Here is a 14,155-nt window from a genome sequence, read left to right as displayed (position 1 = left end):
AGCTAGGCCACGCCCCTCCTTATCATCTTCTCTGTTAGCTCTCCTACTTCCTTCCAGAACGCACTTGGAAGATCGTCTATATCATCTTGTCTGCTCCTCAGTTTTTATGAGTAAACTGCGAATTGCTCAGGGTAACAGGTGGTTAATGGTGTCCAAAACCTGTTACTGCTGAGTTCATTCCGACTCAAAGCAACCCTATAGGACAGAGTAGAACTGCCCCATAAGGTTTCCAAGGAACGGCTGGTGGATTCGAACTGCCAATCTTTTGGTTAGCAGCCAAGTTCTTAACCCCTACACTGTTAATGGTGGCAGCCAGGCCTAAAATCCAGAAGCCTAGATTCTAATGCTCTTTTCACCCACTACACACCACACCCAGCACTCCTTGCTCAAGATGAGGTAAATTACAGTAACCCCCCAACTCGTCAAAGGCTGTCTGGCAGAGTTAGTAAAGTCAGGGCAGGTGAGGCAGCCTCAGTTCACAGTGACCTGAAGCTGCAGAAGTTTGACCATGCATGGTCTAGGAGGATTTTGTTCAAGGATTCTCAGGGGGAAAGGCACTGAAATGTTTTAAGCACAGGAAAGATTTTAAGCACAGGAGTGAGTGGAACAGATTCGAATTTTTCAAAGCTCACAGTGAAGAATTAATGGTGTCTAGAATTTTTTTTTTTTTCTAGAATTTAGAATGACAATATGAGGTTATTGTGGTCCTTCAGGTGAGAGATAGTGGCAACTTGGACAATCTCCTTGAAACACTTAGAGACGGGAATGGACTGGAGAGATATTTAGGAGGTAAAATTGTCAGGATTTGGTCATGGATTGGCTACTGGGTATGAATCCTAGCTACAGTATGGCCTTGATTAAGATACTGAAGCCTCGATTTGTTTCCCCTGGGATAAAACCGGAATAACACCTACTTTGAGGAATTATTAGTAAAAATTGAAACCCACACACACATTAGGATCAGTGTGTGCTAGTTCATCACAATATTATAAATTAATAAGGGTTTTTAAAGCAATGGATTAAATCTGAAGTAATTTGTCAAAGTTGGAAAGGATTTGTTAAATTCTTGTTAGTCAAGCGCTCATCTTTCACTCCGTTGGGGCAAGGTGCAGAGGTGTAACGCAGAAACGTGATAAATGCATCCAAGTTACAAAGATGTGATGAAAGGGACTCCAGCCTCGGAAGGGGTCAATCTACAGCCAAATCTTGACAGTTTTGCTTCCTGGGCTGGCTGACCTCTCACATTCAGGTTGGTGTTTCTAGAAAACGCGGTAAAAAGAGGCGAGTTAGGGGAGAGGGTAGGTGAAGCCGGATGGGGCGGGGCGGGGCGGGGCGGGAAGGCTGGGGACTGGAGCCACGGGGTCGCGTGCGGGGGCGGTGGCGACGGCGGCCCCCACCCCTCCTTTCCGGGGCTACCGCTCGTGGCGTCACGAGGAGGCGGGGCCGGCCGCGGGCATGAGGCGGGGCCGGCCGCGGGGCGGGGCGGGAGGCGGGTTCGTCGCCGAGCGCAGGCCGCGGCGGCCTCCGAGTACCCGGGAGCCGAAGACAGCGCGGGCCTGAGCCCTAGCCCTGGTCGCCCTCGTTGCGCCCCCTCCTCAGCCCCGGGCGCGCGCACGCCGGGGCCCCCGGGGCTGGCCGTCTAGTGGGCCGGGCGCCCGACCCGACCCGCTCAGCGACCCGGAGCCGTCCGGCCCGGGAGCACACGGAAGTGGTGAGTGTCAGGGAGGGAGGCGTAGGAGCCTGGGCACCGCGGGCGGTACGGCGGGGGGCGCAGAGCCCGGCGCTGGCGGAGGCGCGGCCGCCACTCTCGCCCCTCGCACCCAAGGCCGCTTGGCGGGCGCCGCGCTGGACCCGGTGGGCCCGGGCGGGGTGGGGGCGCGCGGGTGCGGGCGCAGGCGAGGACAGCGGGGGATTTCCAGCCAAGCGGGGCCGGCCGGCGGCTGGGAGGTCGGGTGGCGGGGGCTCCAGGCCGGTAGGGGAAAGGTTAAGCCTCGCCGCCCCCTCCCCGAGAGCGCACATCAAGTTTTCATAAACAAGCCCGGAACGCGCTGTCTGACATCCTGTTTATACCACCCTGAGAGACAGGAGCGGGCTTGAGGTTTGACGTCCCTCGTTGTTGCACAGAGAACTTGACCGCCAGCTCCGTGGCAGAATTGCCGGGCGGGAGGCGGGGGGTGGGGGTGGGGGGAGAGGGGGTGGAGAAAGAGAAAAGGATTTTTTTCCAATCTCCAGGTGGATGCTGAGGGTCTTAGCCGTTTTTCTCCCTTGCCATCTCAGCGGGGGAAAGTTTCTGGGATTTGGGAGTCGTGTTTATTATGGGGGACGTCCGTGGAGTCAAGAAACGTCCCCTCCCGTTTTAGGTTCTGTTAGCACCCTGGCTCCTGGCAGCCAGCGAGAAGGGCAAAAAACTCACCCTGAGCAAGAGGAGCGGGGAAGAGTGAGGTGAGGGAGAGTCACTCTGGAATTGCAAATTCTATAGTAAAGGGGCTGAGAAACCAAAACTAAGGTGGTCTTTGGCTCCCTGTCTAACTCCTGGGATCCCACCCAAGCTTGGTCGCCGACCTGGAGCATGAGAGAGACTTGCTTAAGCAGGACTAGTAAACAGCCCTCCAAAGTCACTCCCAAGGTTCCAGGGATGTGAGCTGCTTGGATGTGTGTTTACCAAGGAGCTTCTCAAGGGAGACTAGATAAAAGGTTTGATTATTGCCGGGTGTTTGTGAACACGTTATTTTTGAGGGCATATTCCTGTGATTTCCTGTGTGTGCCTGGGGAAGGGGACCTCATCTTCCATGCCACTTCTTTTAATGCATGCCTGTGAGCTGTCTTCTACCCCTGGTTGGATACATTATTATACATGCTATTAACACTGTATTTTTTAAATTTTGGTCGTAGGGTTTTTCTCTCAGTGGCAGAAGTGTACAGTGATACAAAATTGTCATTACTGCTTTGAGAGAGAAAATCGCTAAAAGCCTTCTGTAGATGAGTATAATGCAGAAACAATTAGAATGGATCACGGAGTCTGGTTGTTGGCTATTTTTTAAGAAAAGGATTTGAGTTATGGATGGGCACAGTGAAAAGAAATTCTTTAAAGAAGAGCATTTTATATTGGTTAAATCTCTCCCTTTCCCGAGCCTCATCTTGTGTTGTTTTCTGGCTTTTGCTTTTGGTGACCCTGATGTTTTCTAAGACCAGGGAGTTGTTTTTGTTGAAGGATCAATGTGTTCTATTGTACTTTGTGGTGAAGGTTAATGGAGAGCGTTAGGGTACCAGACACTGCTGGTAGAATATGCTTTGTAATACGGAGAAAATGTCTCCCATCTATAGATCCAGATCATGTTTAAAGACATAAATATGTCATACCTGAGTGATTGAGGGCATCATGATTAGAAATAACCACAATCTCTATTTAATACTATACATCACATTAATTAAGCACTTTAACCATTTCTCAGTTTCTTTAAATAGCTACTTTTTTTTTTTAATACTAGGACTGCATTGTGACTCTTCACATTGAATAAAACCTGTTCAAATTGTCCCCCCTATTCTGCAATATACTATTTACTTACCATTGGGAAACAATGATGGAGTGCATAAATTATATGTAGGTAAAATAGTTCAGACATTCCCAAAATGTAACAAAACTTCAGTGTGCTGTGATTTAGGCAATTTGAATGTCATTTTGGCAAATACTATACTCTTGTAATTATCTGAGGATTTGGTATCTACCCTTTATAGATTTAAGGTAGGAAATTAATTAGCATTAAAGTCTGCCTAAGCTGTTCAGGGGAATCAGGTTGCATCGTCTTTTCAATTCAGGCATTTGCTTAAAAAAAAAAAAAAAAGTCTGGTGAAAATAAGGAATTTTGAGGGTGGGGTTGTTTTTGCAGGAATAGAGACAGATTAAATGGCATGAGGAAACTTAAAATGAGTGCTTCTGTGTAGGTTCTGGGTTCATGAACATGAGTGGTTTCAGCTGCAGAGAAAAAGCTACAGATTCTAATATTGTTCCGTTCCAAAGTTATCCCTCCATTTCTTCAAAATAGTGTGAGGTAACACATTTAATTGACCAGAAACCCAGTTGAAGCAAGTATTGAGAATGTGTGTAGGTTTATAGAAGGGACAAGGAGCCCTGGTGGCACAATGATTAAACACTTGGACTTTGCTGCTAACAGAAAGTCAGTGGTTTGAATCCATCAGTGACTCTTCACAAGGAAAGACCTATGGATCTGCTCCCATAAAGATTACAGCCTAGGAAACCCTGTGGAGCAGTTCTACTCTGTCCTTATAGCGTCGCTATGAGTCAGAATCGACTCCATAGCACACAGCAACAAAAAAATAGAGGGGACACTAAGGTATGATTGTATCAATAAGGTTTGTTAGCAAAGACTAATATTTTTATTTTCTGACCCTGATTTCTCCGTTAAGTGTTTTTTCGCTCCTAAACACCCATATTCTGTATATCCTTCTTATGTTCTAATGAGATAATGTGCTTTTAGAAGGTTTTTTTATCTGAGATGTGAATATACGTACAAAAAATTTTTTCTTGTTCATTTCCACGTTTAAAACAATTAAGTGGATGGGGAATTGGTTAATTATGACTGAATCTTGCTGAGCAAGCAGCATCTGATACTCTGTGATTTATGGCGGGTCAACAGTATGTATGGAGCTTTGTCATAGAACAGAGGGGCCAGAAAGAACCTTGGAGATTCTTTTAGACCAGTGGTTCTTATCTGGGGCAATTTTGTCCCCAAGGAAATATTTGTGGTTTCTGGAGACTTCTTTGGTTGTTACAGCATGTGGGAGGGAGTGGTACTACTGGCATCTGTGAGTAGAGGCCAGGGATGCGGCTGTGCATCTACAGTGCATGGGACAGCCCCCCAGAACAGTCATCTGGCCCAAAATACCAATAATAATGTCGAGCTTGGGGAACCCTGTTTTGGAATAGCAGGTGAGAAACAAGATCTAGGCTCCCGTGATGGCAAATTGCTTTACTTCAGGCACCCATTGGCCTCATCGTAAAATGGAAATAAAAACGTCCATCTTGGTCATCTCACAAAGTTGTTATGGGAAATCAGAGAAATAAAGCATGTGTGATGCACAGAAACTGTGAAGAGCTACACAAATTGTAACTATTACGAAGATACCTTTTTCTAAATGAATTTTTAGAAAGATAGGCCGGTAGTTGGGGAGGTGAGGAAGAAGGGGTTAAGGCAATAGGTTGAGTAAAAGGCAGGTTGGATGGTTTGGTGTTATTGAATTTGCTGTTATTCCCTTTTGTTGGTAAAGGTTTTATTTAATATAGTTTATTATTAGAACAGAGACTTTTTAGCTCCATAATTTCTTTCAAACCTAAAGGCCATTCTCTCATTATAACAAGAGAGAAAACTCAGTGTAGAACATACAGAAAAATAAAAAATAGAGAAAGAAAGTCATCTATGGTCTGCTCCCTTTCTCATTTAAGGACAGCCAGATTGTTACCAATTTCTTTTCTATAAGAGCCTTAAAATTGGAAACGGGGAGAGCAGCTGCTGACTAAGGAAGGTACTACTTGTTTCTTTGCCCTTCTTTTTCTTTTTAATAATTATGATATAAAGGCAAATTTCATTCTAGGAGGCATTAGAGAAGTTGGCTCATTGTTTTTATACTTTGCGGACTCATCTCCCAGTCGTGTTCTCAGTCTGTTTCCTCCCTGCCTTTGCTCTCCCCCGTACTCAACTAGGTGTGCCACTATTGCTTCCTGTCTTAAAACCCTCCTGTAACATGGGGTTTTAAACAACTGCTGTGTTGAAAAAATGTGTTTCAGGGGCAGGAAACTACTTCCTACAAGTATGTTTCCCTCTGAAGTGCACCGGAATTTTTGGCAGTTTGAGACAATAAGAAAGCCCAAAGCATTAAGCTCATCATCTCTGTCATACAATCAGATCTTAAGGTTTTATGATCTGTGATTTTTTGCAGCTGGCATTGGGCATACATTCTTGGTTCTCTGTGAGTAAATTGCCCAGTCCCAAGACAAGACTTATTTTAGAAGCAAAAGGCAAACTTCTATTAAGTCTGTGTTGGTCAGAAGACAAGCTGGTCTTTGTGTTAGGATATTTTTAATCGGTGGTAACCAAATTTATTTAATAGTAATATTCACATATTACTTTGTTCATTTATTCGTTCAGCAGATATTTGTTGAGCTCCTGCTGTGAGTCAGGGACTATTCTTGGAGTGAATAAACTGATGGGACAAAACAGGCAAAAATCCCTGCCTTCATAGAGTTTACCCTTGGGGTCTGTTCATTCAGAGTTTTGCAGTTGCAAATTATACACACATACAAAGAGTAAATTCTACTTTGTGATCGTAGAATGTTTCTTAAAAACTTGCGTGGCACTTCTTTGAAGTGTGAGGACTAAGAAACCAAAAAAACCAAACCCGTTGCCAACAAGTCGATTCCTACTCATAAGGACCCTGTTGGACAGAGTGGAACTGCCCTGTAGGGTTTCAAAGGAGCAGCTGGTGGAGTCAAACTGCTGAACTTTTGGTTAGCAGCCAGGCTCTTAACCACTGTGCCACCAGGACCCCAAGGACTAAGAAATAGCTTCCTTTTTTCTTTTTCCTTTCTATTTTATATTACAGATTAAATCATTCTTTGTATACTCACACCTTTATTTTGTATCTACTCCATGCCTTGCAGATGGGTTTATATGGCACTCGTACCTGCTATGTGTAGTATAACACAGTGTCTTTGATGCTATGGTGGTCAGAATTGAGAGTACCGGGACCCCTGAAGACAACTAACCCTGCCTGGAGCCCTTGCCAAGTGCATTTTTTTGAAGAGGCATCATTTGGGTTGGGCGTTGAGAACAAATAGGAGTTCTGTTTCGGGGTGAGAAGGAGGTCTAGGTGGAGATACAGTATGAGCAGAGGTACAAAGATAGGTGTGTATATGGTGTGGGTGACAAACTTGGAAGCAGCCACTGTGATTAGAGCATAGATTCCACATGAGAAGCAGTGGATGGAGGTGAGGCTGGAATGCAGATTAGGGCAGACAGTGAAGACTCCCACCACAAATCTGTAAGCAGCATGAGGTCAGGGACTGTGGCTTTTGTTGAATAAGTGAGTAGAGATGATATAGAAGCCATTCAAAGTTTTGAACTCAAGGATAACATCATTAGCAAATGGAACAGGTGTGAAGCACTGAACATTCTATCAGGGGTCACCTTTATCTGATCGCTGTGCTACTGATTTCTTTCTCCCCATCACAGAATATGGTCCTCACTTACCCCACCAATTTCAGCTATCTAGAAGACTGCTAACCTGGTGCCATCCAGTTGATTCTGACTCATAGCAACTCTATAGACCAGAGTATAACTGCCCCATGGGGTTTTCAAGGAGTGGCTCCTGGATTCGAACTGCTGACTTTTGGTTAGCAGCCAAGCACTTAAAGGAAACAGGAAGTGCTTAGAGCCAAAATAGATGTCACTAAGTCCATACGTGCTTCCCCTATAGTAGAGTAAAACCTTGCATTTGGTTTTAATTTACAAAGAGTTCTTTCACAGTTAGTCTTAACTGGGTTTCAAGTCGATAGAAGATTAAATACAACAAATGTAAGGGACAGGAGTTAAGAGGATGAATATAGGCAGGCTAATTCTCAGAGGCAAACACTGTTAATTTTTACCTCAGAAGTGAAGAGTCAAAGGTTTGTGAAAAGCAGACTCATAACCCAAAAATAAAGCAGTCTGGAACCATTTGGTGGAGGAGCAAATGCCATTGTAAATACCCTATCAGGATGCCACTGTCAGGACACAGCACAGTAATTGATATTGGTAATGATGACCTAGCCATTAAGAAGAGGTCAAGTTGTGAGCATAATTGAAATGAGGTGAGACAGTTCAGACCTCTAGTGGAAAAGAGCAGCTTAAGATACCTCATTTAGGGGCTGGGAGGTGTACAAGTGGTAGGTGGAGGTAGGAGCAGCATAGGACGCTGCTGACATGGTTGCTACAGGAAAAACTAAGAGGTTTTCTTCAGAATGAAAAGCCAGTGAGGAATCTGCTCTTCAAGAGAGGCTTTAGCTCCTTAGGGAAGAGTTACTTGAGAACCGTCTGCAAAAGGGCTCTGCAAAGCTTAAAAAAGAAGATATCAGCAAAGCCTATGGCTATTGGCAAAGAAGGCAATAATAACTTGGATCCAGCTGGGGGGAGTCAAACTGTTCATAGGGTTTTCAAGGCTATGACATTTCGGAAGCAGATTGCCAGGCTTGTCTTCGAAGGTGCTGCTGGATGGGTTTGAACTGCCAGCCTTTCCGCTAGTAGTCTAGTGCTTAACCATATCATCCAGGGTACCTGGGGGAGACTAAGTCAGGTCAACTTAGTACCCCTGTAGGTAGAAAAAGACTGATTTATTGAGTTTTAGTCTTGTTTTTCCTTTATTTTGATAGTTTGATTTCGGGGGCTCTGGAGCCAGACCAGAAGGGTTGGGTGGCACAGTGGTTAAAGTGCTTGGCTGCTAACTGAAAGGTTGGTGGTTCAAACCCACCAGCTGCCCCTTGGGAGAAAGATGTGGCAGTCTGCTTCTGTAAAAATTTGTAGCCTTGGAAACCCTATGGGACAGTTCTCTGTCCTACAGTAGGGTTGCTATGAGTCAGAATCGACTTGACACAAGGGTTTTTTTTTTTTGTGGGGGGGGGGTGGTGGTTAAGAGCCAGATAGCCTGGTTTGATCCCCACTTTGAGAACTTAGAAAGGAGCCCTGGTGATGCAGTGGTTAAGTCCTTGGCTGCTGACCAAAAGCTCTGCGATTTGAACACACCAGCTGCTTTGCGAGAGAAAGATGTAGCAGTCTCCTTCCGTAAAGATTATAGCCTTGGAAACCCTATGGGGAGGTTCTGCTCTGTGCCATAGTGTTACTATGCGTTGAAATCGACTTAACGGCAGTGGATATGAGTGAGAATTTGGATAAGTTATGCCTTTGTTTTCTCATCTGTTACATGGAGGTAAAGTGGCATCTATCTCTAGGATTGTTTCGAGGATTGAGTGACTATACCTAAAGAGTTTGGAATGGTGCAAGGCATATAGGATGAGATAAAAATTTATTAGCCATTATTATTTTTTATGATTGGTAAAGATGCTTTGTTTTGTTAAAAAAGAGACCAAATTTATTTGGTATATTTTAAGATGGAAGAAAGTGGCACTTAGTAGATGCTCAACAAAGAGTTGCTGATACTTTCTATGTTAGGAAGGCTTCAAGTAGAATTGGGTGAATCAAAAGTTCAGGCACTTAAAGAAACCATTCCTCAAATCTAGAAGTGTTTATGTAGGCAGCACTGAAAGCACTAGGTAAGTTAGGTTTTGTTTTGTTTTCAGGAAGAATGAGAAACAAAAGTGCTTTTATTTCCACTTTAAATGCCATTAACCAAATCAAATCCATTGCCATCGCGTCAATTCTGACTCACAGCGACCTTAAAGCACAGAATAGAACTGGCCCATAGGATTTCCAAGGCTGTAATCCTTACGGAAGCACACTGCCACAGCTTTCTCCTGCAGAGCAGCTGGTGGGTTCGGACAACTGACCTTTCTGTCAGCAGCCAAGTGCTGAACCACTATACCACCAAGGCTCCTCTTAAATGCCATTGAACCGAAAACAACAAAACAAAAACCAAAACCAAACCCATCGAGTTGATTCTGACTCATAGCGACTCTGTAGGACAGAGTAGAACTGCCCCATATGGTTTCCAAGGAGCGCCTGGTGGATTCGAACTGCAGACCTTTTTGGTTAGCAGCCATAGCTCTTAACCACTACGCCACCACATGGCCATTACCCACTGCCGTCGAGTAGATTCCGTCTCATAGCGACCCTATAGGACAGAGTAGAACTGCCCAATAGAGTTTCCAAGGAGTGCCTGGCGGATTCGAACTGCCGACCTAGAGGTATATAATTTGGTAGGAATGTGAGACATTATGGGCAAGTCAATATAATGATACTGTGTTGCCTTCACTGATTCAGTTTACTTAGCAAGTAGTCTGCTGTTGGCAGAGAGGCATGTGGCATGTGTTTGTAAAATGGTGTCTTCAAAGTCGTGTGGAAAGAAAAATCTTGTAAATCAGATAATATCCCAGGGAATTTTGTTGTTTAAGGACTTGTAAGAGTTTAAGGAAACTGAAAAATATATTTGGCTTCCCTTGAATGCTGTTTGATCATTTTCATTTTCTATTTCCGTATATTATGTTTTCCTAAAGCAGCATTTACCCAGAATATAAATTTGTACAATGAGATGGCACTTCCTCTTAATCATATTTTAATATATCCTTGTTTCCTTTTCAGTGACCTTTGCGTTGAGCAGGTTTCTTGGGTCTAAGCATTATTCATATTCCCAAGAACAGTAGTTGCCACGTAGTTAGAAAAGAGCTCTTGATGTCATTATCATGCCATGTGCTTTGGGAGCAAAGGAATTAGTTGTATCTTTCCTTGTCTTCCCCTTTGAAAATGAAAAAGACAGCAAAACTTTCTAATTTGGATATGTGGAGGGGCAGTGGGTGGGAAGTCCACCTCAAACGGTGAAAAGACTATCCTGTAGGTATTTAAAATATAAATTCACTTCTAGTATTTTCAGGTACATTGGGTGACTCAGAGCAGCCTGAATGTATAATGTAGAAACAGATAAGAACAATTTGTAATTAATGCAACTCTTAGTTGTTTTTGATGTGTTTTAAAGGGCTTAAGGGTATTTATAACTGACAAGTTCATTCAATTAAGCACAATTATATCTGCAGCCTTGTTTGCACAGTTAATTTGCTCAGACTGTGGCAAGGCTGTAATTTATAGTAATATTTTCCAATTACTAGAATTTGAAATAATCCTTTGTATATGGTAAGAGAAAGGAGTCCTGGTGTCACAGTGGTTACTAATTGCTTGGCTAGTAAGTTGGCAGTTCAAACCCACCAGCCGCTGTATGGGAGAAAGATGTGGCAGTCTGCTTCCATGTTTACAGTCTTGGAAATCCTATGGGACAGTTCTACTCTGTCCTGCAGGGTCGCTCTGAGTCAGAGGCGACTTGGAAGCAGTGGATTTTGCTCTCCGGTTGATTCCGACTCATAACGACCCCATAGGGTTTCCAAGGCTGTAAATCTTCAGGGAAGCAGACTGACACGTCTTTTTCCTGTGGAGCCACTGGTAGTTTCAAACTGCCAACCTTTCAGTTAGCAGTCGATCACTTTAACTGCTGTGCCACCAGGGCTCCTTTTTAAGAGAAAAGGCAAAAGAAAAAAAAAAAAGTGAAATGCAGTCTTCCAAATGTTTATATTTCCAGTGAAAAATCTTTATTAAACTAGTTCAGTGGGTCATACAAGGGAAGCAGACAGATGTGATTCAGCTTTTAAAGAGGTGCACTGAGCCTTTTGCCAAGCACGCCTACAAACCCATTTTGGGGTTAATTCGTATAATACGGACTGAAAAAAGTATGGCGCGACAATGACTAGATTTAATATTCTGACTGATTTTAATCACTTAAAGCCATCGTGTAAAACTTTACGCAGGTTTCCTAATCATTGTGTATCAGTCATCTTATTGAGAAAATCATTCCATGTATAATGGTAACCTCAAAGAGCCCCTTTTTAAAAACTTACTATGAATGACTGTCCATTCAGGTTGGTTGGAAGTGGAAGGGGGAAGGCAGAAGTGGTCAGAATGGCCAGAGCATTAAATGTAAGCATGGTTGATTTAGGAAGTATATCCCTCTGATGCACAAACCGGCAGAGATTAAAATGCCCTCAGGCTTTCATGTTCTTACCTTTATTCAGCAGTTTATCTATAGAGCATGTATTATGTGAGAGGACAGGTTTGGCTCCTGCCCTCAGGAAGCTTCCTTGCTAATAGGGAAGACAGTAACTCAGTAATTACACAACTATTATAATTATGTTAAGCCCGTTGCCACTAAGTTGATTCTGACTCAAAGCGACCCTATAGTTCAGAGTAGAACTGTTCCATAGACTTTCCAAGGAGCACCTGGTGGATTTGAACTGCTCACCTTTTGGTTAGCAGCTGTAGCTCTCAACCACTACGCCACCAGGGTTCTCATAATTATGCTAAGTGCTAGGAAAGGTGTCTGGTTTGCTGTATGGCAGAGGTGGGGGCAGTAAGAAAAAGGGTCTCTGTGATACATTTTCTTTACATTAAAATTCAAGGATGAAAGAGTTAGGCTAAGAAGATGAGGAGGTTTTTCAAATAGAATAACATGTGCAAAGCACCTGAGGTAGAACCAACACCCTATACCAGGATGAAGAGGACAAAGATACAGGCTGGTGAAAATAGGTAGGAACCTGATCAAGCAGGGACTTATGGGTGACTTTAAAAGCTTTGGACTTAATCATTAGATAATGGGGAAAAATTGAACTCCTTTAAACAAAGCAGTGACATGATGTGATGTCATTGTATGAAAAAGAGGATGAATACCACCCACACCCCCTCACTGCCCCTGGGAGCTCCTCTCCTCTCTCCCTACTCTGTTGCCAAATGCCTTGAAAGCCTTCATTTCCTCCCACCCACTCATTCTTTAACCCTTTGCAATTTGACTGCCACCTCCACACTCTTGAGGCTGCTTCCTTGAGGTCACCAGTGACCTTCTTGCTGTCACATTTTGACACCTTTTTTTTTTTTTTTTGCCCCTTGTTATCTAAAACATCTGATGCTGCTGACCACCCCCTTCCCGGAATATGTTCTCCAAACCCACTGCTGTCTGGCTTCTGAGAGACTGTACTTTCCTCCTCCCTCTCTATGTCTTTGCTCTCCTTGTGTTTTCTCTTTCTCTCACCTCCCCCCTACCCCAAATGAAGACTTTCCTGAAGTTTCTGAGAATGGCAGATCTCAGTTGTTCCTGAAACTGTATAGATTATCCTCTTTTCACCAGAGTTCCTGTTGTCCCTTTTAATATTCTTTCCTCTCTGCTCCCTGAGACCCCAGACTCCAATTGAGCTTCAGGTACTATTCAAGGCGCTGGAGATGCTGCAGGAGAATAAGACAAAGAGAGGCCCCTGCCCATAAGGAGTAAGCAGCATTCTAAGATGATAAACGTGTAACTAAACAAGGTAACTTCAGATGGTGATAAGTGCAATAAAGAAAATCGGCAAGGTAGTGATAAGGTGAGTGGCAGAGGGACTGCCCGTCTGAGGAAGTGATGTTTGAGCTCATACCTGAAAGGTGAGTAATGAGTGTATGAAGCTCTGGCAGATGAGTGTACTAGGCTGAAGGAACAGCGAGTGCATAAACAAAACAAAACAAAAAAACCCAATGCCGTCAAGTCGATTCCAACTCATAGCGACCCTATAGGACGGAGTAGAACTGCCCCATAGAGTTTCCAAAGAGCGCCTGGCGGATTTGAACTGCCGACCCTTTGGTTGGCAGCCATAGCACTTAAATGTCCCTGATCTCCTCCCTTTCCCCAATAAGAGGTGTGTGATCCTCTTTCCAGCTCATCATGTTCTGCCTTGTGCTTCAGATCTTTTGTAGACTTATCTCCGCTATGCGGTCACAAGGTCCTCGAGGACAGGAACTGTCTCATTCATTGCTGTATCCCGTTTGACAATAGGCATGCAGGTATTTATTGAATAAATGCTAAAGCCTGCATTGTTGTTAGGTGCTGTTAGGTCCGTTCCGACTCGTAGTGACCCTGTGTACAACAAAACAAAACGCTGCCTGGTCCTGCGCCGTCCTCACAGTTGTTGCCGTGCTTGAGCCTATTGTTCCAGCCACTGTGTCAGTCCATCTTGTTGAGGGTCTTCCTCTTTTTCCCTGACCCTCCGCTTTACCAAGCAGGATGTTCTTCTCCAAGGACTGGTCCCTCCTGATAACATGTCCAAAGTACGTGAGATAAAGTCTCGACATTCTGGCTGTATTTCTTCCAAGACAGACTTGTTTGTTCTTCTGGCAGTCCATGGTATGTTCAATATTCTTCACCAACACCATAATTCAAAGGCATATAATTTGTAGAACTTCAAAGTGAAAGCATTTTACTGAAGATAGTTTGGTCAAATGGAATCATTGACTATGATGTAAAATGGTACCATTTTTTAAAAAGACTACCAAATATTTTGGAAGACTTTGGTTGCATTCTTGGTCTTGCCAACAGTTTAGGTAAGTACGTTTGGGCAAGTTATAGATGTCTCTCCTCAGGAACTTTT

The 14,155-nt window shown here is 43.9% G+C and overlaps 1 protein-coding gene across 2 annotated transcripts in view; it reads left to right on the top strand.

Annotated features, from left to right (window-relative positions):
- The first annotated feature begins 1,582 nt into the window (after nt 1-1,582).
- JAK1 (Janus kinase 1) overlaps nt 1,583-14,155 on the top strand; it is a 149,538-nt gene continuing 136,965 nt past the window's right edge. For both annotated transcript variants that reach the window (XM_064282095.1, XM_064282093.1), the window contains exon 1: nt 1,583-1,711. The gene's annotated coding sequence lies outside the window, so the exon portion shown is untranslated. The remainder of the gene's footprint in view (nt 1,712-14,155) is intronic.

The sequence above is a fragment of the Loxodonta africana genome, chromosome 3, assembly GCF_030014295.1.
Source record: "Loxodonta africana isolate mLoxAfr1 chromosome 3, mLoxAfr1.hap2, whole genome shotgun sequence".
NCBI lineage: Eukaryota > Metazoa > Chordata > Mammalia > Proboscidea > Elephantidae > Loxodonta > Loxodonta africana.
The sequence above is the reverse complement of the archived record's forward strand: the minus strand, read 5'-3'. Positions and strand labels throughout refer to the sequence as shown.